Source organism: Callithrix jacchus, chromosome 4, assembly GCF_049354715.1.
Source record: "Callithrix jacchus isolate 240 chromosome 4, calJac240_pri, whole genome shotgun sequence".
Classification (NCBI taxonomy): Eukaryota; Metazoa; Chordata; class Mammalia; order Primates; family Cebidae; genus Callithrix; species Callithrix jacchus.
In genome coordinates, this window is record NC_133505.1 from 86,806,569 (window position 1) to 86,831,864 (window position 25,296).

General features: G+C 35.3%; 1 long non-coding RNA gene across 3 annotated transcripts in view; it reads left to right on the plus strand.

Moving 5' to 3' along the window:
- Positions 1 to 1,991: 1,991 nt before the first annotated feature.
- LOC118152896 (uncharacterized) overlaps positions 1,992 to 25,296 on the plus strand; it is a 48,508-nt gene continuing 25,203 nt past the window's right edge. For all 3 annotated transcript variants that reach the window (XR_013534846.1, XR_013534845.1, XR_013534847.1), the window contains exons 1-2: positions 1,992 to 2,183; positions 8,978 to 9,079. This is a non-coding gene — a long non-coding RNA (uncharacterized LOC118152896). The remainder of the gene's footprint in view (positions 2,184 to 8,977; positions 9,080 to 25,296) is intronic.

A 25,296-nucleotide genomic window follows, 5' to 3' on the forward strand; every position in this document is an offset into this window, starting at 1 on the left:
TATTTCTTCTTTCTCCATTCTTATGGTGCTCTCTCATTTCTTTTTTATTAATCTAAGATATGCCTTCCAGTGAAGATCTCATTCTAAAATCATTTTTAAAGAAATTAATACAAGTAAACTAATCAAGAACGGATTTTTAATGAGAAATAAACTACAGTTTAGCAGGAGAGTAAAATATCACATTAAAGGGATGAGGGGAACAAAGAAAAAAGAAAAAAACAGAAAATGGCCAATCTTCTTTCCAAGAAACCAATAAAACCATGAATACTATGCATCTTATAGTGGTTGTTACTTCTTTTTAGGGGAATATGCTAATACTCAGACCAGCCAAACTCTCTGAAATGTCACTTACCATGAGGACTTTAAAATCACATGACTCATGGGATATGAAAATGTTTATCTTTTGTATTGTATTTTCTCTCATGTATTATTCAAAATTAAAATCATATTGGTAGAATATGAAATCTTTGTATTATATTGTTAGAAATTCAAAGAATAAAGCATTTTACAAAGCAAATTCTACTGAAAAATTACTTTCAAGAAAAATCAAGTATCAAATTAATTGGAGCAAAGTCTATTGGTAAAAGAGCAATAATACTTGCGTGTTTAATGACTTCCTTGCACTAAACCTACTTCAATGGCTTTACATTACTAACAGAACAAAAAACATCATGAAGTCCTTAACTTGATATTTAGCATGGTATAGAATCAGACCTAGTGAGAATCTGGTTTTCTTTTCTGGTTTCTCCCTGTCCCACCAGCGCTTCCACAGCCTTGAGCTCTAGAAACACCACATGGTGCTCATTTATCTGATCATCAAGCATGCATCTTTATCTGGATTCTTTCTTAATGCCTTTCACTTTTCAGGAAATGCTCTTCCACATCCCTTTCACCTCTATCAAATGTGGCCCCTCTGGATCATTAAGCATCCAAACTCCCAGGAATCTTTACAAGAGGCTCAGTTTTCTTCCTGTTCCATAGGAGAAAGATACCATATGCATTTCTCCTTTGCAGCAGGAATATAGACACTCATGATAAACTCTACCCTTTTCATCTGTGGATAACAATCCAAAAAGGATGAACCAAGAAAAATTTTTTCTGGTATCACAGATAGTTGCTGGAAGAAAACATTGCCAACATTGTGGTGAGAGCAGTATAGTGACATAAACAAGGCTTATGCTCAAAGCATGATTTAGAGTCTTACGTCTGTCTGTATCGTCTTGGAGATGATTCCCTAGCCCTCCCAGAAATGTCATGAGCTTCTTAATATTAACATATTTCAACAAGTTTCTCTCCTGCTCAAATTAATTAGATACATTTCTAAAACTAGATATCTTGGATACTACACAGTCTCTCAAATCCTTTTCAAAATTATTTACAGGTCAGGACAAATTCCACCATCTCTATGATCCTTTACTTTGTATTTCTAAATGACAATACTGCCTCCATTTAATAAAAACCTTGTAACTTATACTGTGCATATATCCTTATAAAACTTATCTTCTACTTAATAAATATTTGTTTTTAAGTTTCATGTTTACAACTATAATGTAAGCTCCTTGAAGGCAGGAGCTATGTCACATACAACATATAATCCTGACTTTAAAAATCTGAAACAGCACCTTTTGGATTGCAAAGACTTGTAATTGATTAAAGTGATTGGAAGAATAACCCAATACAAGACACAGATATTTATGAAATTGTTTTGACCAGGCTGATTAGGAGGGTTAAATGAGGTTATCCTCTTAAATCAGATGTCTTACCTATAGTAAACAGTAAACACCAAGTAATAGTGGCTATTTTTACTGACTTTTCATATATATATATATATATATGTGTGTGTGTGTGTGTGTGTGTGTGTGTGTATATATATATATATGTACACATGTATAAATGCAACTTACATGTGTGTATATATGTTAAGGTATATATATATTTATATATATACATCTATGTATCAGTTGAATTTAACAGTTGATATATGACTGATATATATCAGTTGACTTTACCAGCTGAGCTACACAGAAATTGGCATGAAAGGAATTTGTTCCCCATTCCTGTGTGAAGAAAACCTGCTCTAAGTTTGGAGGACAAGTAGGGAGTTGCTGATCTCTTGGAAAACTACAGATATGTTACAAATCATCATGCTTTTGGCCCTAAGGGAATGAGAGACAGAACAAAATGTGAGTATGATGCTTGCCATAATGCAAAGAGGCATTATTAGGCATGTTGTGGCTAACAGCATAAAGTTTTGCACCAGATTCTCACAGTTTGAATTCTAGTCCCATCACTTTACAGATGTGTGATCCTGGGAAAGTCACTTAAGTACTCTATTTCTTCATTTGGTAAATAGACATGATAATGCCGTCTACTTCATAGGAATTTTGTAATGATCAGATATTTAATATACACAAAATACATACATCTCTAATAAGTAGTTCCAGGAGACAGTAAATTTTGGTAACTTTTAGCTGTCACTACTGTGTCTGGTGTTTTACCTAATCTGACTTCCATCCAATCACCTGTGCCACTTGTTACCCCAACAATCTCCCTTTCCATACATTCTGTCATTCTGTAATTCTGCTTTTGGAGAAGGTCCAATAGCCTCATGAGTTTACCTTCTTGCTGTGTAGGGTTGGCTAGATAGATGTTGGCAAGCTAACCTCGTAACTTAGAGGTCATTGTTTCCATAAAAAGAACTCAAGCTCCAAAGCATTGATATGCACTTCACTTTTTAAATATAACTACTTTTTTGGGACACTGAAATTGGCATGCATGGAGGTGAAGGATAGATTTGTGAGTAACTATAGACTGCAAGTAAAGTGTGGTTGAGAGAGTAATGTTTCTTTCTGAAAGTAATCTGGAATTTATGCAAAATGAAGACAATGTCTTACAGAATAATCTTCAAAATGCTTTAAAATGTTTTCACAAATCTCATTTCTTTCATTAAATAACTTTTAAAGTAATTTGAGTTTTATAAGAAATTATTGCAGGAGTTCTTTGTAAGAAGAAAGGCTAATTTTACTCGAGAAACTAATCATACAATGGCATTATTTCTATAAAAGAAAAGAATTCTATTTTTTTCAAAAGACAAAAGTGAAAAAAGTCAATACTACTATACTATGTGCCAAAAACATCTGTTAAAATTAAAACCAATACTTATGTTTATACAAATTTATGGATATGAAGTTCATTTTTCAATTTACATAAAACAATTTTATGATCCTTAAATACCCATCACGATAAAGATAGGACATCCAGTGAGGAAGAACTGTAAAAGAACAAATAGCAGTTTCATCAATTTGGGTTATATTTGTTCCTCCTTATTTTCCATCAATCCTTGGTTAAAGATATTTAATGACTGACAAACTAGTTTCTCTTAATTCTAATTTTAAAACTTGGTATACTGTCAATGTTGCAATCTGGTAGCCCTTATTGGATTATCTGAGCTGCCACGGATATATTGTTCATCATTCATGAAAAATCATATTTTTTGGCAGCACATCATTAACTTACTCACCATAATAGGGGCTTTGCGTGTATTTCAGTTGTTGAAGCTCAAATAATTGAAATCAAAGTGAAGATAATTTCTGAGCTATTTTTCAGAAAATTTACATATTAAAATGGAGATTCATTATCTTTTTTGGGTTAAAAAATATAAAAGGCAGATTCATTCCACTATTAATTTGCATTAATATTATCATTATACAGTATTTTTATTTTAGTGAATATTGAGCAAAATCATCTCTCAATATGAATAAAGAATATCAAGCAAAAATTTTATATTTTTGTGTCAATACTCATAAGTGAAATAATAATCTTGTAATTTTTACCTTAGTTTTAATAATTATTATACTTTATTAATATATTTTATATGACATATAATAATTGTATATATTGATGAAATACAATGTGATTTTTTTATCTGCGTATACATTGTACATTCAAGCAAGCTGATTAACATATCTTAATAATCATTATTAAAGTTGCTACTGTCAGATTGAAAGTGTCCAGCATCAGGAGAGAGATCCAAGATGGCTGATTAGCAGCAGCTCAGGATTGTAGTTCCCAGTGAAAGCACAGAGAGTGAGTGGATGCCACACTTCCAGATGAATTTTTGTTGCTCACGGACCAGGAGATTCACAGCGGAGGAGCCCCACGAGTCACCAGCGTGACTCTTTTGGCCAGCACAGTGGTTCTCAGTGCAGAGTAAGTGGGACTGGGTGCCCTTTTAGTTGGTGTTTGGCGCTCCAGGAGGGCAGAGTCACCCATTCAGCTGATTAAAGGGAGGACTGAAGCGGGTAGCCAAACTGGGAGATTCCCAGGCAGAAAAGCGCCACGAATCTAAATGCCGCTGTTTCAGCCGGCACAGTGTCCACACAAAAAAACAGCAATTGGAGGTGCTGAAGATTGAGAGTTTCACAGCGAGCACAACTAAACCCAGGAAGGTCCAGCTTTGTGGGGGAGGGGCGTCCACTGAAGGAAAACTAAGAAACAGAAAAAACTTCATCACCAATAAGCTGGATGTCTACTCAGAGACCCAGTCTGAAAGTCAGCAATTACAAAGACGACAGGTGGGTACATTCACAAAGATGGGAAGAAACCAGTGCAAAAAGGCTGAAAATACCCGAAATCAGAGTCTCTCTCCTCCTACAGGGGATCACAGCTTCTCATCAGCAATGGAACAAGGCCTGATGGAGAATGAGTGTGATGAATTGACAGAATCAGGCTTCAGAAGGTGGATAAGAAGAAACTTCTGTTAGCTAAAAGAACATGTTCTAACCCAATGCAAAGAAACTAAGAACCTTGAAAAAAGGTTTGACAAAATGCTAACGAGAATAGACAATTTTGAGAGGAATATAAGTAAATTAATAGAGCCAAAAAACACAATACAAGGACTTCGCAAAGTATGCACAAGTTTTAACAGTCAAATTGATCAAGCAGAAGAAAGGATGTCAGACCAACTTAATGAAATAAAATGAGAGGACAAGGTTAGAGAAAAAAGGCTACAAAGGAATGAGCAAAGTCTACAAGAAATATGGGACTATGTGAAAAGACCTAATCTATGTTTGATAGGTATACCTGAATGTGACAAAGAGAATGGAGATTCCAAGCTGGAAAATATTCTTCAAGATATTATCCAGGAAAACTTCCCCAACCTAGCAAGGAAGGACAATACTCAACTCCAGGTAATACAGAGAACACCACAAAGATATTCCTCAAGAAGAGCAACTGCAAGGCACATAATTCTCAGATTTACCAGGGTTGAAATGAAGGAGAAAATACTAAGGGCAGCCAGAGAAAAAGGTCAGGTTACCCACAAATGGAAGCCCATCAGACTCACAGCAGATCTCTCAGCAGAAACCCTACAAGCCAGAAGAGAGTAGGGGCCAATATTCAACATCCTTAAAGAAAAGAACTTTCAACCCAGAATTTCATATCCAGCCAAACTAAGCTTCATAAGTGAAGGAAAAATAAAATGTTTCATGAACAAGCAAGTACTCAGAGATTTCATCACCACCAGGCCTGCTTTACAAGAGCTTTACACATAGAAAAGAACAACTAGTATCAGCCATTCCAAAAACATATCAAAAGGTAAAGAGCATCACCATAATGAAGAATTTACATCAACTAACAGGCAAAACAGCCAGCCAGCATTAAATGGCAGTATTAAACTCATATATATCGATATCAATCCTAAATTTAAATGGACTAAATGCCCCAATCAAAAGACACAGACAGGCAAATTGGATAAAAAGCCAAAACCCATCAGTATGCTGCACCAGACCCAACTCACATGCAAGGATACACAAAGACTCAAAACAAAGGGATGGAGGAAGATTTACCAACCAAATGGAGAGAAAAAACCAAAAAGCAGGAGTTGCAATTCTTGTCTCTGATAAAATAGACTTTAAAGCAATGAAGACCAAAAGAGACAAAGAAGGACATTATATAATGGTAAAAGGATCAATGCAACAAGAAGCGATAATAATTATATATATCCAATATAGGAGCACCCAGATACATAAGGCAAGTTCTTAAAGACTTACAAAGAGACTTAGACTCCCATATGATAATAGTGGGAGACTTGAACACTACGTTGTCAATATTAGACAGATCAATAGGACAGAAAATTAACAAGGATATCCAGGACTTGAACTCAGACCTGAAATAAGTAAACTTAATAAACATTTACAGAACTCTCCACCCCTAAATCCACAAAACATACATTTTTCTCAGTATCACATCACACCTATTCTAATAGTGATCACAAAATTGGAAGTAAATCACTCCTCAGCAATTGCATAGCATTTCACAGGTTTAAATGAAATATTGGTTGGCTGCTTGTTATTTTCCTCCCTTATTCCTTCCTGTCTCCATTGTTAAGCACATTTATTGGCATAAAAGAGGTTTTTAAAACCCATTTTTAGACTGCATTCTAGGCTGGGCAATAGAGCAAGATTCCCGTTCTCTCTCCCTCTTTCTCTTCCTTTTTACTCTTTTATTCTTTTTTTCTTTCTTTCTCTTTTTCTTTCTTTTCTTTTTCTTCCTTTCTTTTTTCTCTTAAAAAAAAAGTGTCCAGCATCAACTTTGAACAAGAAACATATATCTTCAGCATACAATGAAAATGTACTTTTAATTAACAATTATTCAATATAGCTGTTTCCAAAATATCAGGGGAAGGAAAGAAACACTCATTTATCAAGTATCTATACTTTTTAGGAATTTTGTATATGCTGCTTTATTTAATCTTTGTCAAAATTCTGAGAAGTAGAAAATATCTTCATTTTACCAAGAAAGCAAGAGATAAAAAGGGAAAAAGAAGAAAGAAAAGAGCTGAGACTACTAAAGGAATTAAGGGTTATCCTGTCACACCCAGTAGCTGGCAGAGCTAGTAATGCTCAGTAATCTGCCTAAATGTGAATCCAAAACCCATATTATCAACTTTAATTTTTATTTTAAAAGCAGAGACAGCCCACTTAGCATGCTGATATATTGCCACGTGTGAATTGCTTTTGATCTATCTCAGCACAGCATGAGAAACACTTATCAAGATGAGACAAGTAATTTCAACCACATTAAAGGTTCCAAGTGTACAAATTCCATAAAATCTAGCATAAAAAGAGATGCCTATTGAATAAAAACTAATTTTGGTTTGCTTCTATTATCATCCTTTAAATCAATTACATGTAACCCATGTAACATGGATAGTCCACAGACTATTTTTTCTCACCCTATTCTGCAGAATGGTACAGGGAAATGAGATTAATCTCGACTCTACAGATGAACAGATATTCATCCACAAATATGTCTACTGTATAGACACCTATGTAGTAGAAACATGAGGGAAACCACACAAATAATCTAGTAGCATTAAAAAATGGTAAAAGAACAGATGAAGAAAATTTTAATAAAATATGTAATTTAATCAAATATATCTAAAATATTGTCATTTCAGTATGCACAAAATTTTAAAAAGTGTGAGATATCTTACATTTTTATATACAGTAGTCAAAATTTAGTGTGTATTTTACACTTAGAACACATTTCAATTCTTATATCACATATCGTCAGAACTACTTTCGATTTACCTCTATCCTGATCTAAAACCTCATTTCAATTTAAATCTCCTAAAATTTATAGTTGAAAAGTAGATTTACAAACTCAATTTGTTCTGAATATACTCTAAAGTTTTCTAATAGTTAGCTGAGTATTTGCTTATAATTTAAATTTACAGTAAATTAATTATAATTCCAGTTCCTCGGTCACATCAGCCACACTGTAAGAGCTCAGTAGCCACATGTGGCTAGTGTTCATTGAATTGGGTAACACAGAGCTCTGGAAGACAAAGTGAGTATCTCCTAGTGATGCTATGAGCACTAGGGTAAGACAGGAGATGTATTATGTTGATGCAAACATAATTGCTGTTTAGCCATTACTTTTAAAGCACTAACCTAGTAAAACAAGAGTCCCAAGTTTTGGGATTAGACAAGAGCTAACTGACTGTTCAATTTGCTTAGAAAGGAAACAGAATGAGAAAGCATTCCAATTTCTTCTGCTTTAGACTGAATGTTAGCTGAGCTAATTATTTATTTGTAGATGAGTCCTGACTGGCCCTACCTTGGTTGGTCCTGGATTGTACTTTTCAGTAGCAATATCTCTGAATGTGGATATGTGAGTGCATGTGAGAGAGTGTGTGGTGTCTATGTCCGGAGAGCAGGAATTCTCAAGTAAGTTACATTCCACAACCATCCCTCACCACACGTTTCCAAACTTCGGGATTTCTAACATTTTTAAAATTTACAATTATATATTTTACTAATATAGTCTTAAGTATATATTAAAAACTAGGCCAGGCACGGTGGCTCACGCCTGTAATCCCAACACTTTGGGAGGCCGAGGCGGGCAGATCACGACGTCAAGAGATTCAGACCATCCAGGTGAACATAGTGAAACTCCATCTCTACTAAAATATAAAAATTAGCTGGACGTGTTGGGGAGTGTCTATATTCCCAGCTACTTGGGAGGCTGAGGCAGGAGAATTGCTTGCACCTGAGAGGCGGAGGTTGCAGTGAGCTGAGATCACGCCACTGCACTGCAGCCTGGCACCTGGCAACAGAGCAAGACTCTGTCTCCAAAAAACAAAACAAAACAAACAAAAACCCTAAAGTTATTTTTATTCTTCTTTAAATGCTTCAAAAGAAGGGTATATAAAGCTGTCTTTTACATCATGTTTGTGTACTTTATATCAATTTACAACTTAAAGTTTTAAAATAGAAAAGTTGGATTTTGAAAATTATCGATATGCTTAATTTTTTTCTACATTAGGTAAATTATCAATCCTATGGTTAATACCATTGAAAAAAACTAAATTGATGATTGATAAGAATGTTGCACATGAAAACTGATAGGTTAGAAGAATGCTATGAAGTGTCATGTTAATTTTGGGCATTATGTTTTATTTATAACATGACAGGTATCCTCCTGTGTACTTTAGACCTGTTAATTCATTCGATCCTAAAACAACCTATGAGTTATTTCATCATCATCACCTCTGCTTTAAAGAAGTGGAAACAAGGTAAGTATTAAAGTCAGGCTCATATACATGATTGGATCCAGAGAGAGACTGTCACGTTTAACCTTTTACCTGAATTTTGTGAAAAGAAAGAAGGCCTATTTATTAAACTTGCAGAGCCCCAAACTGAGAATGACAGCCAACATATAGTGGGACAAAATTAACATTCAAAATGGCCTTGACAGAACCAAAATTTTGTAGTATTAAAAAGACCAACACTCTGTTTCTGCTTAGAGATTAAAAATGACAACAACAACAATGAATGCATAAAACAGAATGAAAAAGAGTCTTGATACCGGTTGACTTGAGAAAGAGATTGGAGTGCTTAGCTGACCACAGATTTCAGCAACCAAACCAAAGATGGTATCACCTAATGACTGATGCCACCAAATTCTTCTTTTAACATTCCAGCTACATATTTTTACATTGAATTAATACAAAAATATTATGGTTCACATATTTAGTACTAGTCAGACCTCATCAAGAATATTGGATCCAGTTTTAATATCATGGTTTCAGACAAAGCAGAGAGAATGGAAAGTTTAAAAAAAATGATTTTTGAAATATGGCCTGAATATATCAGACCATATTTCAGACTAATTTATGGTATATTTTTGAAATATGCCATAAAAGGATGATTGAAAAACTACAGAAGGGAAGATTTAATAGGATTCTTTAATACTGGGAGGTGGGGTGGAGGCATCATGTCCATAATTCTAACTTTAGAGAATTATTCTCTCTAAAGTTCCAAAGGGAAATGATAAGGCAAATGGGTAACAGATGGGGACATGCAGGAAGACAGATAAACTTAAGTTCAATAATGTAAATGGTTACGTTGTGAGGAGAGGATGTCGCATCTCTGGAAGTAAGAAAGCAGTGAAGGGATGAATGTCAGCACTATTTTTGTAGTGCTCTCTGAGTGGAAGGATTTATATTAAATGATCACTGAGGACTGTTCAGATTCTATTAATTAATCTCTCTTCACATTACATCTCTATTTTCTGTAACTAAAATTTTATTAAATGTTATTTATCTTAATGAAGCTACATAAATATTTGCTAATTTGTAAACATCAGGTATAAATATTTTGGGACAAACAGAAAATTATAACTGTCAATATAAACTTTTGGCTATATATTCTTGCAATAATCTCTAAATTTATTTTCTAAACCGTAGCCCACTAAAATCTTTAAAGATAAAAATTTAATAAATTGGCATAACAAAAAGCTAATTAATGGGACTTGAATATGTCTTTGTACCTGTGAGGAGTCTGTCACTAAACAAGAAAATCTACTTTATTAAACAGTTGACTGTGCTTATCTAAATTTTGTGTTTGACTAGGACTAGCACTCCACAATACACCTGTGACAATGCATATTGTACTGTAAGAATCTATAGCTCTCTCTATATTAGGATAATTTTAGCTTCAAACAGAGGATTCAGGAGATAACATTTTGAATAAATTCTTTGGCACTTTATCTTTTTCAAATTCTTATTAACAAAAATGAAAGATTTTGCTGGATTGAAACTATCCATTTGATTTTTGCTAAAAAGACTAAAGGCTCTAGAAACAAATGCCAGCTAGCTAATTATTTCAAACACAAATGTTTACCAGAGTCTATGTCTTAGACCTGACAGGAAACACATGATTTTTTTTAACAATTACTCGTGGCTGCAAAAACAAAAATACACAGAGCTTTTCTCAGAATGCAAAAAAATGACTGGTGTATAATTTATTTCTAATTTAGCTTAGTGTCTGCAGCTTCTCTCCTATCTTAATTGAGACAGGAAGAAATAATGCTTTTTTCCTGATACCAACAAACAGCCTTAAGTAGCCTAGAAAGTCCAAACCTGTCATTAATAATGGCCTAACAACCCCTAAAATATACAACCATGGTAAATAATGCCACATGGTTATATTGCCAAATTTAAGTTAAAAATATATGTGTTCAATGGCCCTGAGAAGCATTTAGAGTGATTGAATTTTGTCTTGTTGATCAAATCCATACGTTGCTGAGTGGTTTGGTGATATTCAAAACACATAGAATTATATCCATGAACGAAGAAACTGTAGCCTAGGAATTTAATATTTATTGATTTACTACAATTTTTTGTTTTGCTTAGTTTTCAATTTTATATCTCTAAACTGTGGTGTGAAGTTCAATTCAGGATGATCTGTTATAAATGACAAATTGTGAAAGGTTATCATAGCATATGGCTGGGAAAGTGTTTAATTCCCTCTTTTGTTTTCTTTTCTCTTCGCCTTCTCATCCACCTTTTACTTCTTTTATTCTTCTCCTTCTCTTTCTGTACTATTTTTAGTTAAAAAAGAAGCATGCTTTAAAAAGTTTGAATTACAAAATATTTTCCTTTTATAGAGTTTTTTTGCTTCACTCATGAAATATTCTTATGAATATGTAATATTAAATGCAGACCAAATACTAAAAGCAAACAAAAACTTTTATACTTATTTGTGATTCTAGATCATTAAAGATTATGTGTTCCTGTTTAAAACTTAAATAGCTTAATATGGAAAGTTACATCTAAAACTATAAATTTGAAGACAATTTGAAATTATGTCCAATTTCAGTTTGTGCAATTCTAAAGCTAACCTGGTTTGGAAAAATTATAAACATTTTAAAGATTTTCTTACAAATTCTTGTTCTGTGTCTCACCCTTTATTTACTTAGTTGATATTTATCTGTGTGCACGCAGCACACCTCTGTGAATACATTGAATATTTAGTAACACAAATTTGTGTCCCATAATTGGATTTCTAAGTTTACCTGATCGTAGTGTGATAATCTTTTTTAAACTCCCCAATGTATTTACTAAAGATGTGCACAGGCAAAAACGGATGACCTTTAGGGATGCCCACATGACACTGTTTAACTCTGCTGTGACAAAATAAGATTAAAAATTAAGGAACAGATCAAGGAGGAAGAAATGAGCCACATTCGTATCAAAGACTTTTTACTCAGGGCTTATCCAACTGGGATGTTTCTCAGTTTTCCTTTGGGACCATTCCATGGCAGGAAAAGACGGGAAAAAATTCTGTCACAGCAAAGTTTATATATGAGTATAGCCTATCCTGCCCAAAAGGTCACAGATCAATCCAGCTTCAATTCCCATTTTAATGACCTATGCAGTCATTCTTTTTAAAGAACATTCCAGTGACTGGTGGAGAAGAATGAGAAGAAGAAACTCAAAGCACATACAGGAAGATTTTTTTACTAATGATTTGATCCTAAAATTTTCTCAGCCAGGATTTTTTTAGGCCTTCTTTTAAATCCCCAGGTTTTCCTTCCACTTTTCAGTAAAGTACTCAAGGAGCAGCAAGACCAACAGAAGATCACTCTACTGCTAGAGGGAATACCGGGATCCTAGCCATGAATGTGTCTGCTTCCATCAGTCCAGAAGAGCAGCATATCTTTCCTGAGGCTACCCATCCCAATAAAACCAATCCCTTAATCAGGAGATTGACTGACAAGTGGAAATCTTTAAGTAAAAAATTCTCAACAGTCTGTGTGAAGGGTGAGGAAAGTTAAGTAAATAAAAGCAGGGAAAAAAGAGTTTAAACCCTGACACATATGGGTTTCTAAATAAGGGCTTCACATTTTCAAATAAAAAATATTATCCGGGTCTTCTTTCCAGCCAGTTAATACACAGGTTTTTTAAAAAAGGCAATAAAATCTCTCTTTAGGTTTCACATAACATTTGTATAGCTATATATCTAGAAAACAGACCTTTGTGTAAGAACATGTGCAATAATGCAGAAGAAATTATTGTGGAGTTTAAATTAAACAAAAATTATATCCCTTTCCTGGCCTCTATACCAATTTTCAACTTGATTTTATAACACCAGAAACTACAATTTTCTCAAGACATTGTGAAATTCTAAAATATACACAACAAAATTTAATTTGTTTGATTTAGAAAATGGAACAATATATGACATCGAGAGCATTTAGGAGGTAGTAGTTATGGGAAGAGGGTAGTAGAATATCCAACTGTGTGTGACATCTGAACCTAACACCAGCACTTCCTTCTCCAGGAGGGGCACATGCCAAGTAGCAGTGGTTCTTCAGGCTACTTTATCTAAAAAAGGGAATAAAATCATGTTTTTGCCTCCCAAAGGAATGGATTTAACAGTGCAATCATTCTTTTTAAAGTGTAATAGAAATATTTAACACAAACAGAGTAAAATAGTGATGTTTGCTTTTAATAAGGTCAGGTCAGTTTTGGCTTTCCTGAGAGACATGAAACACACAGGGCTATATCATGTGCACATAAGGGACATCACAACAAAGTTTAAATTGAACAGTAGAATGTTCTGCAGTCTTTTTTTGGGGGGGGGTGCAAATATACTTGTAGGAAAAGCCCTTCATGATGCCAGAGAAAGGGGTTGCTTATGTGGAAGATTTAAAAGACATCTACCAGCTGATCCAAAAATGTTTCTGCTTGCAGCCTGTGGTGTTACCAGAAAATTTCTCACCACTGCTTTGGAAGCTTATCTCTAAAATATTTGATAAAATTCACACAACTTACCTTATAGCTGTTACATATCAATTCATCATCACTCATTTTAATATTAACAGGATTCTATTTGCTATGCAAGAAAATTCAGGGTGAGATTGAGAAAACAGGAGTTTAAGAACCACAATAACAAAAAAGCTGGAAGGAGCAAGATGCTCTGTGGCATAGCTCTGCGGAACCATAAGTGCTGAGATCAAAAAGGATGAGAGGGGCAGGGCAAATGAAGCCAGTAAGAAACAAGTGATAGGATTTAGGTCACTGCAGAACTTTTACTATATCTGGCTCTATGTTCCTACATTTCGGAATGATTTGTTCTTCTTTATGACTTCCAAAGCACTTTGTATTTTATCACTCACTTGACAGTCAGTTTATACTTCCTTGTTTTGGCACTGGTTGCACGTCTGTCTGTCCCTTGTGTATTTTTAATTGCCTAGGCTCTGTTTGTCCCGAAAATGCCAGTATTTCCAAAACGCCTAACTGGAGGCCTTGTCCATAAATGCTGGACTAATACTTATTAAAGGAACAAATAAAAACAATACAGTGAGAATGGTCACAGTAACATTATAGCAAATGTGGAATCAGATTGTCATTTTCACAGAGTCCAAGATTTAAAATTGGTGATTAAATCTCTTATCTGACTAGCTATCATAGCATTCTATGCACTCTCAGGCTATTATCACTTCGTTCATTTATAGGTCTTGTTTGTTTTGTTTTGCTTTACATCTGTCTCCCTGACTGAACTTTGTATTATGGGATAGATGTGACCAAAATGTATTTATCTTTTTAATACCTTTTACATCATCTTTAGTATTTTTCTCCCATTTCTCTAAACTCCAGCAGTTGCCCCCCAACCACCTCACCATCTCTGACCACATCTGGCATATAATGGCAAAGAAGCATGCTTGCTTGAAATATGAAAGATAAGAGGAAGAAAGGAAAGAAAAGGAGGACATGAGGAATGACGCAGAAAAAGAGGGAGTGAAGGAGGCAGACAATAATATATTTATGATAACGTTATTTTCCTCCAAGGGAAGCTATGACTAAATGACATGCACGAGCTAACAGCATTTCTGTTGATGTACCATTTAGTGAGAAGGGGCTGCACACTTGCATCCTAGTGCTGACTGAAGCAGGTTGAGGTCAGGAATCAGTCTTGCAAAGGGCAAGTTACAGGGTCATGCCAGAAGCTTCATGTCTGTTTCATCACATCACTGCTCTTTCAGAATGGAATTCTTTACATGATTATATCATGCCAACTGATTTTCTTACTCTGCAGGTTAAACAAACTTAAATGTAATGTGCCCTTTTTGTGGGGTGTCTTTGAGACATTAGAGCTTCATTTCATGAGTCAATTTAATGCTATCCTCAAATTCTGCTTTTAGTTACAGAAGTTCAACAAATTCATGTAGTCTTTTGGAGATACTGCTGATAAAGAGTTTATCTTGTCAAGATCCATGATTTCATGGATCATTAGCAATGACCAAACAGCTGCTATAGAAAAACTGCCCAGGCAGCAACTTTTCTAAACAGATCTCTGGAATGGCCCCATTATCCCTTGTTCTTTTATGGTAGTGCTTTAATGCATGGACTAGATGCCTATGTTTTGACTACAGAGGGCATCAAGCTTCTATACACAGAGTTATTTTTGTCAAGTATTTTTTTTTCTCCTCAGCCTACAAAAGCATACAATGCTGTATGTATTAGGTAAAATCTTTGTCTTATTCATTTTTCCATTCCCCAGTACACAGAGCCTTGACACATAAGAGGCATTTCTAATAAATTTTCAATGGGTGTACTTGCAATTCTGGGTAAATCAAATCTATAAACATTTCTTCCTCCAGCAATCTGGTATAGCTACAAGGATAGACTTCCTGGTTACTTTGGGAAAGGCTCATAAAGATGAAACTTATAGTTCAGATGTCAATACCACTAGTTTCTCATTATGAGATCTGTAAGAGGGGATTCAGAGAATCAGAGTAATTTTAGAATTATGAGGTAAACTGACTGTTGCTGATTTTTGTTAAAACTCTGTTATAGTTCTTTGGAGACTTCTGTGAGCTCTTCAGAATCATTAAATGATTGAGAGCAATATATAACGGTGGGAAGAAATGTGGGACATTTTTCAACATAATTTTGCCTTCAGGTGGATTTGAAAATGCATGGTCGTATCATTTGTAAAACCTCCATTGCTTGGCCCCTACATTCTCAGAAAACCAAGATAAATGAAATTATCATTGTAAAATAAATTTTAAGAACACAAATAGTCTATGTTTTTTAAAAAAATAAAGTTTCACTTTAGTATATTTTTTCAAATGTGCCTCTGAAATTTTACAAATGTTATGCAAGTGCAAAAAGAATGCTTCCAACCTTGGCAGCAAGGATTCATGTGATGATTCAGCAGTGTTTTTGGCTTCTGTAAAGCCAACACTTCATAATCTGCAGTAATGCTCATGCTTATAATGCATACGAAAGAAGGAAAATAAATACAGTACACTATAACTTTTAAAGATTGAGAAGACTTTCTGTAATTCCCCAAAAAGTTTCCTGCAGTTAGATACAGTAGAATTCTGTTATAGTAAATGGGATACTCAGAAACTCTTGTAGACTTTCAGTTTTTAGTAAAGAGTTCAGTGAAGGTATTTTGTTGTTTGTAACCTGTAAAGCTACAATCTTTCCCTGTTTCTCAACTAGTTATGTAACAAATAAAAGTTTATCAAAAATGTGATTAGGCTGGGTGCGGTAGCTCATGCCTGTAATCCCAGCATATTAGGAGGCTTAGATGGGTGGACCACTTGAAGTCATGAGTTTGAGACAAGCCTGGCCAACATGATGAAACTGTCTCTACTAAACATACAAAAATTAGCCGGGCATGGTGGCGTACACCTGTAATCCCAGCTACTCAGGAGGCTGAAGCATGAGAGTCACTTGAACCCAGGAGATAGATGTTGCGGTGACCTAAGAACATATCACTGCACTCCAGCCTGGGCTACAGAGTGAGACTCCATCTCAAACCATATATATATGATTAAAGAAGAGGAAAATCAAATGTTGTGCTTAGTCTCAAAGGACAATGGTTGTTACAAAAGGAATATGCCCTAAAGTTTTATATGGCCCTTTTGAACAACAACAAAAATAGTGAAAAGAAGTATGGAACAAATTTGAAAGAAATCGTTCTTTCTACACAGAAGTATCCCAAATCGGCGATCATTCAACTCTCTTAAGAATGATCCCAGATAGTCTCCTTAGTAACAAATTTGGTAAAGAGGCTACAAAATGCTTCTGAATGTATCATTAAGAGTAAGTCAACATTCTTGGAGAGTTCTAAAAATATACTTGGACATAAAATAGATTATTCCTTTGGGTAAGACTGTGGGATGTCTGTTATTGCCTCTGAAGATACTTACAAGAAAGCAATTTCATGTAGCCTTCCATGGAAGTTATTCACTCTCAGTCTACAGAAACCAGTGTTCAAAACCTCAAAGCAATTTCATAACATGAACATGCACACATACACACAACTCAGGAGAGATGTATAGAAGGAAGAAAAGACACATGGCACAAGCATAACACTATCTGGAGTCATGACGAGCAAAAGTATTAGCACTCGTCAGTGCAAAAGTATTACCAGAAAACTTGAGAGAAACAAATAAAGTTATCCATTCCATTGAGGGAGTTCAGTAAAGTGGTAAGATTTTTAAAAACAATTTTTCTAGAAGTAATAACTAGGTAAAAATATAATCGAAGATTATAACATATAAAAGGGGCAACAAAAATATAAAACACATAAGACTCCTCTTAACAAAAACAAAAACATATACATAAAAATACTAGCCTTTGCTGATAAGCTTTAAAAATGATTTTTATAATTATGAACAAGACAACTATTTAATATAAAGATCTCAATTCTTCCCGAGGTAATTGATTAGCCTCCTGAAAGTCAATCCAAATTCAAGAAAGGGAGGGAAAAATTTAAACAGCAAAGAATTTTCTGAGAAAAAAAAGTATAGGCAGTCCTTGACTGAAAATGGTTCTTAAGTTTAATTAGATTCCATTTATCTATTTTGGCTTCTGCTGCCATTGCTATCAGTGTTTTAGTCATGAAGTCCTTGCCTATGCCTATGTCCTGAATGGTACTGCCTATAGGTTTTCTTCTAGGGTTTTTATGCTGTTAGGTCTTATGTTTAAGTCATTAATCCAGCTGGAGTTAATTTTTGTATAAGGTGTAAGGAATGGGTCCAGTTTCAACTTTCTGCACATGGTTAGCCAGTTTTCCCAACACCATTTATTAAAACAGGGAATCCTTTCCCCATTGCTTACTCATCAGGTTTGTCAAAGATCAGATGGTGGTAGGTGTGCGACGTTACTTCCAAGGCCTCTTTTCTGTTCTGTTGGTCTATATCTTTGTTTTGATACCAGTACCATGCTGTTTAGATTACTGTAACCTTGTAGTATTGTTTGAAGTCAGGTAGCATGATGCCTCCAGCTTTGTTCTTTTTGCTTAGGATTGTCTTGGTTATGCAGGCTCTTTTTTGGTTTCATATGAAGTTTAAGGTGGTTTTTTCCAGTTCTGTGAAGAAGGTCAATGGTAGCTTGAGGGGGATAGCATTGAATCTACAAATTACTTTGGGCAGTATGCCATTTTCACAATATTGATTCTTCCTAATCATTAGCATGGAATGTTTCTCCGTCTGTTTGTGTCCTCTCTTATTTCCTTGAGCAGTGGTTTGTAGTTCTCCTTGAAGAGGTCCTTTATGTCTTTTGTTAGTTATATTCCTAGGTATTTTATTTTCTTTGTAGCAATTGTGAATGGGAGTTTGCTCATGATTTGGCTGTTTGTCTGTTATTGGTGTATAGAAATGCTTGTGGCTTTTGCACATTGATTTTGTATGGTGAGACTTTGCTGAATTTGCTTATCATCTTAAGGAGATTTGGGGCTGAGATGATGGGGTCTTCTAAATATACAATCATGTCCTCTACAAATAGAGACAATTTGACTTCCTCTTTTCCTAATCAAATAACCTTTATTTCCTTTTTTTGCCTGATTGCTCCAGCTAGGACTTACAATACTATGTTAAATAGGAGTGGTGAGAGAGGGCACCCTTTTCTAGTGCCTGATTTCAGAGAAAATTGTTCCAATTTTTGACCACTCAATATGATATTGACTGTGGGTTTGTCATAGATTTCTTTTATTATTTTGAGATACATTCCATTGATAACTAGTAAAAATCAGTGAACTTGAAGACAGGTTAGTGGAAATCACACAATGTGAAGAAGACAAAAAAAATGATTAACAGTGAGGATGGTTTCAGAGACTTATGGAACACCATCAGTCATGACAGGATATGTACTATTGATGTACCAGAAAAAGAAGAGAGAGACAGAAAATATATTTTTTAAAATGGTGGAAAAATTCCCAAGCCAAGGAAAGCAACAGAAATCAAAATACTGTAAGTCTAAAGGACACCAAATAAGATGATTCCACATATGTACACACTGATACACATCATAAATTGTCAAAAGTTATTAAAGATGAGTTTTGAAAACAATAAGGAGAATTGAAAGACTGACATCAGCAAAATGGATAATGTGGTCCAACTATTTGCTGTTCAAATTAAATGACATAGTTATGTCAAAATGAAAAGAACTAAAAAAACATATGCTGTGCAAATATTAATCAAAATAAAAGCATGAGTGGCTATGTAAACATCTGATAAAGTAGACTTCAGAACAAACAAAACTATAAGACAATGAGGAATATTACATGATGATAAAGGCATAAATTCATGGGAAAGATATATGATGCTAAATGTGTATACACAAAACAGACCATACATGAAGGAAACTGATAACACTGAAAGAAGAAATAGACAAATCTACAACTATAGTTGGGGACTTCAACATCCCCTTTCAGCAACTGATAGAATTAATATACCAGAAAACAAGGACGTAAAAGATCTAAACAAAGCAAAATAGCCAATTGAATATAATCACATATGTAGAATACCCTGCCTGATAACAGCAGAATACTCAGTAGGTTGTAGATCTTCTTAACCATGTTGATGTAATTTCCGCTATCAATTCTTCTTTAGAGATTCGGTAGAATTCTCCAGTGAAACCATCTGAACCCGGAGAACTCTGTATTAGTTCCTAAAACTGCATCTCAGGAAAATTTTCAATTAAAACAATAAAACTCGGATGCTGAAATTTAAAGTTGCATTTAAAGCAATTTTTTAATGAGTAAAAAGACAGATTTTAACATATGTGAAAGTAAATGAAGACAAGAAAGGAGCAGCAAGCCTAAGATTAAAGCAGTGGGTTACAAACAGATTAGAAATTAAAAAATAACAGCACACAGCATGTCAGGGCAAAGAGAATTCCAAAACAATGTCAAGAGAGTTATTGACAACAGAAACTGCCTGTGTGGTAAAACAAAGAAGAAGACAGAATGACAAAAAAAACAGGTAAGATGGATGCCCAGTGACATTATATTTGGAAATGATGACCAGCTATGTGTGGACAATGTCAGTACAGGAGGGAGTTTGGAACAGGTCTGAAGACACCTTTTTTTTTTTTTTTTTTGAGGGAGTCTTGCTTTGCTGCCCAGGCTGAAGTGCAATGGTGCAATCTTGGCTCACTGCAACCTTTGCCTCTTGAATTCAAGTGATTCTCCTGCCTACAGGCATTTGCCAGCATGCCCAGCTAATTTTTTTGTTGTTGTTGCATTTTTAGTAGAGACATGGTTTCACTATGTTGGCCAGGCTGGTTCAAACTCCTGACCTCAGGTGATCTGCCTGTCTCAACCTCCCAAAGTTCTGGGTTTACAGGCATGAGCCACCACCACACCTGGCTAACCCTTCTCCTTTTTATTTATCACCATGTATCAAGTTTGAGGGGCACTTTTCTATCATAAACAGGTTCCTATTTGAGAAGGGCAGATATGCATACACACAAATAAAAGAAAGAAAGAATATACAGGCCTCATGTGTTTCCCGTTTATATTTTGTTTTGACTTCTTTGCTGAACTCTAGGTTAGTATGCTCATTTGTCCAATCAGAACCTGTAACTTCACCCTGTGCTGTTCAGTGTCTCCCCAAACATTCGTCTTGCTTTTTCTTCATACCTTGAATAAGAGAGCATCATCTTCTATCAATCTTCAAAGCCAGAAATCTGAATTTCACCCTTGAACCTTCTTTGTCCATTAATTCTAACATCCAGACATTTACTAAATCTAGTATATTCTCCTTCTCCCTTTCTCCCAGCCCTTGCTTTGCATAAGTTCACTGTTGTCTGTGGATTACAAAGCCCCCCTAACTGCTCTTATGAGGAGTTTCTCCCTTATATAAATCTGCTCTTTGCACTGAAATCTATAAAGTATCCTTGCAAAAACACATACTTAGAACACATCACTGCTTAAAATACCCACTGGTTCCTTGATGCAACATGGGATAGTCACACAATTTATGTTCAAATCAGGACACTACAGAGTGATAGGAGACTCCAGTGAAATTAGAATGAGACATGCGTGTAGATCAGACCTGTCCTGGGCAACCTAGAATGTGTGATTACTTAATCTTGGCTAATGATGTATTCAAAGCCCTTCCAAATCTGGCCCCCACATCTTCCCCTGAGAGTCTCCCTTGTTCAGGTCTTGCTATATAATTTGCAGGTCCAAATGCAAAATAATGTGAGGACACTTGTTCAATGGCTAAAAATTTCAACTTAGCTACAGCAAACAATTAAATCAAGCACAGCCTCCTTCTGAGCATAGAGCTTTGTGTGACTATGCAGCTCACAAACACATCAAGCTGCCCTGCCTCTACCTCTAAAAGTATGCATTTCTACCAATGAAATTCTCACAGCTTTGCAGGTACACAATACCATTTCATAACTACTTATCTCTGTACACTCTTTATCTGTTCCACTGTCTAAGAATGCCTTTTTTTGTTTCTTTCATCCAAGACGCGACAAAACTAACACCACTTGAATCATATCTTCCCCTTATTTCTCTAATTTAATTATTCTGTTCCATGTGTTATTTTATGTCTATTATAATATTTACTAATTTTGAGTAGAATAGATTGCCTTACATGATATCTTTATCAACATACCTTTTAGCAATTTTGTGCTTTTTTGTTTGTTTTGAGACAGAATTTCTCACTCTGTCACCTGGGCTGGGCTATAATGACATGACCTTGGCTCACTGCACTCTCCACATCCTGGGCTAAAGAGATCTTCTCATCTCAGCCTCCCAAGTAGCTAGGATTACAGGCTTATGCCACAATACCCAGCTAATTTTTGTATGTTTTTGTAGAGATAGGATTTCACCATGTTACAAAACTGTGCTAGTTATTTTAAAGGGTTTGTTTAATAATTCCAAGATCTGAGCCATCTCTGTGTCTGCTTCTATGGACCTTTTCCTTTATTGGTCATGGGCCCCATTATCTTACCTGTTAGAATGTCTTACAGTTTTTAATTATGTACAAGAAATTCTGTATAAAAGAATAATACCTACTGAAGTGAATGATCTTAACTTCCAGAAAATATTATGCCCCTTCTTTTGTTTGAATGCTAAAGTGGAAGTCTTCATCAGTATGAGATGCAGTTGAATGAAAATGACTTTCTTGCAGCTTTAGTTACATTCAATTTACCACTGGCTTCATGTGGTTTGCGGCAAAGATCTAAATTTTCCCTTCAACATGGCTTAGGATCTGAGCCCTAGTCAGATTCAGGAGTTTTCTTTGTTCTTTAGAGCTGAACCACTACTTTTCAGTGCCAGAAATGATATCCCTTCATTTTATAGCTCAGCTGCCAACTTTTTGATTCACTGGAAAGAAGTCTTTGCTCTCCAGGGTAATCCCTGGTTTTCAGCTCTGGGTATCTCTTTCACCCTGACTTCCATTCACCAATTTTACAGCTATGATGCACTGTAGTGTCTCAACATTTTTATTCTTCTTTGTCCCAGTCTGATTAGCTGAAAGACCAGTGAATCTCAAGTCTACTCATCACCTCCCTCCCCTTCAGTGGGCTGTTGTATCATATTTAGGGCAGGCTCCGCCTGCCTCAGGGGAATCTCTCTCAGCTCTCTTGCCTTGTTTCCAGTATTTTTATCCTCAAGCATTGGTGGGAAAGATTTGGTGGGTGGTTACAGATTTTGCTCTGTGGTTCAGGCTTCTTAGAAATATAATCTCTCATGCCAGCCTACACACAACAATTAAAAGTTCATTAAAAGTTTAACTGGTTTCTCCTTACCCCCTTCTATGGCAGGTACCTCCTCCTCCACTACTTCACATGGAATGAAAACAGCTGTGGAACTCTTTTGTGAAGGGCTTGTCATTTTTCTGGAAATTAGTTTATTTATGTTTTATTGCATCCTTAACTCTCTGAAGGATTTTTAAAAAGAACTGTATGTTTTTGAAGTTTATCCAGCTTCTTTTGGTTGCTAGGATGAAAGCAATGATTTCTTGTAACTCTATATTCTAACCAGAAGCCCACATAATATTTTATAATTTGTCAATAATATTTGTAAGTTTCTGAGTTGTGAAATATTTATCATACAATAAAAAGATGTCTTCTACATTAAGTGTTTCCCTTTATAATCACTTTCTTAGGTAGCAAATTTATTCTATTTTAGTTTTAGTTTTAAAGGTTGTAACGGCAGGATATTAGATTATCTGAAGTGAATTTTTAAGATTTTTTTTTTCATTTCACTCATTTATGACCTAAAATGGTTACCCACATCATCATCATCCTGGAAGTATAACATAACCCGTCCAAGTTAAAATTTGGAAGAAGACTGTGAAATCTTTATTTTTTATTCTTTTTTTCTCTGTTGGTTAGTTTCTATTTTTTTTTTATTGTACTTTAGGTTCTGGGGTACATGTACAGATCATGCAAGATTGTTGCATAGGTACATTCATGGCAAGGTGGTTTGCTGCCACCATCCCCTTATCACCTATACCTGACATTTCTCCCCACGTTATCCCTCCCCATCCTCCCACCCACTATCTCTCCCCTAGGCCCCACCCTGACAGACCCGTGTGGTGCTCCCATCTCTGTGTCCACGTGTTCTCATTGTTCCACACCCACCTATGAGTGAGAACATGCAGTGTTTGATTTTCTGTTCTTGTGTCAGTTTGATGAGAATGATGGTTTCCAGCTTCATCCATGTGCCTACAAAGGACAGAAAAGTCATTGTTTTTCATGGCTGCATAGTATTCCATGGTGTATCTGTGCCACATGTTTTTTGTTCGGTCTATCATCAATGGGCATCTGGATTGGTTACAGGTCTTTGCTACTGTAAACAGTGCCACAATGAACATGCATGTACATGTGACTTTATAATAGAACAATTTATAGTCCTTTGGATATACACCCAGTAATGGGATTGCTGGGTCAAATGGCATTTCTATTTCTAGATCCTTGAAGAAATCTCCACACTATCTTTCACAATCGCTGAACTAATTTACATTCCTACCAACAGTGTATAAGTGTTCTTATTTCTCCACATCCTCTCCAGCATCTGTTGTCTCCTGATTTTTTAATAATCACCATTCTAACTGGAGTGACATGGTATCTCCATGTGGTTCATTTATCTCATGATCAGTGATGATGAGCATTTCTTCTTATGTTTGTTGGCTTCATATATGTCTTCTTTTGAAAAGTATCTGTTCATATCCTTGGCCCACTTTTGGATGGGTTTGTTTGCTTTTTACTTGTAAATCTGTTTTAGTTCTGTATAGATTCTGGATATTGGCCTTTTCTCAGATGGGTAGATAGCAAAATTTTTTTACTATTCTGTTGGTTGCCAGTTCGCTCTAATGATTGTTTCTTTTGCTGTACAGAAGCTCTGGAGTTCAATTAGATCCCATTTGTCTATTTTGGCTTTTGTTGCCATTGCTTTTGGTGTTTTAGTCATGAAGTCCTTGCCTATGCCTGTGTCCTGGAGGGGGTTTTGCCTAGGTTTTCTTCTAGGGTTTTTATGGCATTAGGTCTTATGTGTAAGTTCTTAATCAATCTTGAGTTAATTGTAGTGTAAGGTGTCAGGAAGGGGTTCAGTTTCTGCTTTCTGCACATTTCTAGCCAATTTTCCCAACACCATGTATTAAACAGGGGACCCTTTCCCCATTGCTTGTTTCTGTCAGATTTGTCAAAGACTAGATAGTTATTTTGGGGGATCAACTTGATAGTCACAAAGTTTTTTAGAGCCAGTGGCTTGACAATAACACTGATGCCACACTTTGAGATATGATAACTTTAAACAAATTAAGATTCAAATGGAGCATCTGTGTCTGCTGTGAACACTAACAAACCTGAGTTTTCAAGTACATTAACCTTTCTGGTGCTTTTATGAAGCACTTTCTTACGTACACAACAACAATAAAGATAATTAATATTACTCTCTTCCTACAAACTGATAAATGAAAGCTAAAGACTTGCCAGAGGTTAAAAACATTGTTGTAGGTCTCCGAGCTCCAAGCCCATACTTACTCCACTAACATTCTGTTAAAAACTACAGGAATGTGAACACATTTTCCAAGGTATATTGGCTTTAGAAATGGGAATTCAGTCCCAATAAAGAGAATTACATGGAGGAATAAAGAGTTTTGCATAATTCCTTTCTTTTTTCCCTTCTCCAAATGCATCATGTGATTTACTTCTAGGAAGAGTTCAGTTCTTATCTCATG